The following is a 3,492-nucleotide window of genomic DNA, read 5'->3' as shown; positions in this document are numbered from 1 at the left end:
TGGGACAAATGCGTCAGTTGAGGTAAGTGAGTCTTTTTAGAATTACAAGAAGATGGATAGGTTTCGACGAAATTTTACCAAGGCGACAATTAGGCCATTTCAGGCATCGATGAAAGACCGCTTTTAGTATAATTAATTTCCTTTACACTTAAATAACATTTTCTTGTAATTGTAAAAAGACGCATTTACCTCAACTGGCGCAATTATTCCGGTTCACCTTAAATAGGTACCTACTTGAATATACTTACCCCCTTATAAACTTCTTTCCTGCCTCAATTAGTTAATTTATGTTTTGTCCTTATCTCTCACTTCGACAGTTGTCTTTATTAAAACGACACAAAGCATAAATTAAGTAATTGAGACCTGAGAGACTTATGAATGAGGGGGTTACTTTAGAAGTTTAATTTTATGTTGTGAATTTTTAAATTGCAATAGGTACAACCTTGATAGAGGCAAAATAATATTATGACTTTTAATAAATAAATACATGTTAATTATTTTGGATATTATTTATTAGGGTTACCCACTTTTCCTACATAAAATAATAAAAAAGTAGGTAGAGGTTGTGTACGTTAACATTATAATCTGGGTTTTTTGTTTGTCCTTGTGTGCCCTTGAGTCATGTTAACGTAGACAAGATTTTTGATGTAAAGGATTATTTTTTATAAACCAACATGACTATTGTAATTCGTTGAAGATGTAATGTTTGTTGTTTATTTGAATACAAAGAGATGTAACCACTTTTTGCGTTGTAATAAGGTCCAAAAGTGGATACATCTCTTTGTAGTCTACTGTTTCTATGTTTTAGAGCGAGATACTAATATTGCTTACGTCAATTCAGAAGTTACTTGAAATAAATGTTTATAATTAATTAAATCACATATTGTCTTAATCAAGGATAATTATTTTATGTAAAAGCTTGAATTTTTTTATCAAGATGTTTTACTGATAAACAAAACAGTATTGTATCGAAATACGCCATATGATTACGTACTTGAAGGAAAACCGACATTATATGCCTAAATAACAAACAAGCGTACTTATGATGTATTTATTAAAACTAATCATAAACAATGGCCTATTTCGAACAAAGCTGTTTTGTTTATCAGTTAAACATATCTTAATTAAAATATTCAAGCTTTTACATGAAATAATATTAATATCTTTGATGAAGAGGACAACTTTTGATTTAAAACATTCTAATTATTAACCTCAAGTAACTTTTGAATTGTCATAAGCAACAGTAGTATCTCGCTTCAAAATATGGAAAAGTTTAGAACTACAAACATTACATCTTCAACGAATCACGAAAATCATCTTGGTTTAAGAAAATTAATTCTTTATTCAAAACATACTAAACTTTGCGCTAAGAAATTTCTACTCTAGATATAAATAATATCATATTTTACATTGAGTAACGTACTCTTGAACCAATGCTTTTTCTTGTTTTCATGGAGAAATATAATTCTCAATTCAATTATGAGTATCTAACCCCAAGAAACAAAGTTTCTTGGCACAAGTTCTTTAAGTATTGCCCTGAGACACTTAAGATTCAATTCAGAAAATACTATGATTTGACTTAAGTTACCGGTTTCATACGCTAAGAAATTTCGGCTCTTCGTGTGAAAAAATAAAAAAATTACATTGAGTAACATACTCTTAAGCCAATGCGTTTTCTTGTTTTCGTGGAGAAATGCAATTCTCGATTGAAATTATGAGTCTATACCCCAAGAAACAAAGTTTCTTGACACAAGTTCTTTAAGTATTGCACTAAGACACTTAGGTTCAATTTCAAAAAATACAATACATAAAACAAAACGCAAACGCTCTTGGTGGGAATATTGAGCTTTTTAAAAAAAAAACTTTTTATAGCTCGGATAAAGTATTGATTTTTTTACCTTAAATAATAAAATTTGAAACCTTTTATATCTTGACGCAAGAATTTTATTGTTTCCTTATATAGGAAACACAAAATATCTTGACACAAGAGGATTTACTTGGCTGGAGAACTATTTTTTTTCTGTGTATGTATACCAAATTTCAACTTAATTGGTCTAGTAGTTTCGGAGAAAATAGCCTGTGACAGACGGACAGACAGACGCACGAGTGATTCTATAAGGGTTTCGTTTTTTTCTTAAGGTACGGAACCCTAAAAACCGCATGAAAATCCGTTCAGTAGTTTTTGAGTTTATCGCGAACATACAGACAGACAGACGCGGTGGAGGACGCGGAGGACTTTGTGTTTAAGATATATAGATATATAGATTTGGTAAGAAAAAATAAACAAGATACTTAGGTACAATTAACAAAAATCAAAAGAAGCATTCCACGGGCTGTATCGTATAAACGCACTTTATTTCATGTATTAGAACTTTTTTTAGGCGTTTAAAGCCGATCATAGTGCCATTTTCAACCAAAAGGGTATTGTAGCTTGTCAGTAAGGCACTATTTCCATATAGCTTCAATTAGAAATCAACCTTATCAACAAGCGACAATGTGGTACCTTTTAGTTGAAAACGTCACCATTATGTCTTTGGGCATATTTTTGACCATTTGTCACAGAAATAGAAATTCCTAGAAATCTTCAGAAAATTCGCGGTTGTACGGGACAAATGTAAACAACTTATCGAATGCTCCGAAATAGCTGCAATAAAAGTAAATTTCTTATAAATATAGAAAATGTGAAAAGTTTAAATATCTCGAATGCTGCAAAAGTTTTTATTGTGACCGTTTACACTATTTATTTTTACGAACATGCCTCAATGTTTCGTCCTGCTCAAAATGTCCACCGTAAAGGTTGTCGATTACTAAAGCGATAGGGAACGTTTTTGCCTAAATAAGCCTTCAGTTCTGACTGTAGGTACCGTAAAACGAGGTTTTGAAATGCCGGGGCGACTTTGAAATTTCAGCTTTTAAGTTTTAAGTCATAATATATTTTTATGCGGGATTTTTTACAGTAGGTGAATATCAATATTTTGTAATCTAACTAAACCCACACCATGAACATTTTTAGTAGATAATGAATAATGGTCATTTTGTAGCCACTTTTTTCCTAAAGCCACCCCGTTTTACCGTATATAATTTATAGACTACCTACCTATCGTCTGTCCCTTTCTCTCTCCTCTTTTGTGGATCCTCTTTAATCTGTAAGGACGGCTGGTTCCCATCGACAGAGACGCTCACAAACGAATTATAATTGTATAAAAACGTTCACTTGTCTTGTCGGCCTTATAAAGTACCTAAACCCAACAAAATGCATAGCAGGCTATTTAGAATCGTCTAGTCATTACTTTAGTTTTTCTAGTGTTGCGACCTTGATCCATCGATGCGCTCGTGCACAGAGAAACAATGGAAACATTTATGATGAGTGTCAAAGTCAAGGTCACTCGTGTTTTGATGATGATTGTTTATGTACTTTACATACTCACAATTCGTAATTGTTTGGTGCTTATCTCGGTTATTAGTAGGTTTAGATGCCATGTACAACTATCA

At 32.1% G+C, this 3,492-nt stretch overlaps 1 long non-coding RNA gene across 1 annotated transcript; it reads right to left on the bottom strand.

Moving 5' to 3' along the window:
* Positions 1-1,319: 1,319 nt before the first annotated feature.
* On the bottom strand, positions 1,320-2,024 carry LOC134755707 (uncharacterized). Its single transcript, XR_010129077.1, has 2 exons — positions 1,780-2,024; positions 1,320-1,544 (listed from the first exon to the last, which is right to left on the bottom strand). It is a non-coding gene; the product is annotated as an uncharacterized LOC134755707 (long non-coding RNA).
* Between the last annotated feature and the right edge of the window lie 1,468 nt (positions 2,025-3,492).

Source organism: Cydia strobilella, chromosome 3, assembly GCF_947568885.1.
Source record: "Cydia strobilella chromosome 3, ilCydStro3.1, whole genome shotgun sequence".
Lineage (NCBI taxonomy): Eukaryota > Metazoa > Arthropoda > Insecta > Lepidoptera > Tortricidae > Cydia > Cydia strobilella.
The sequence above is the reverse complement of the archived record's forward strand: the minus strand, read 5'-3'. Positions and strand labels throughout refer to the sequence as shown.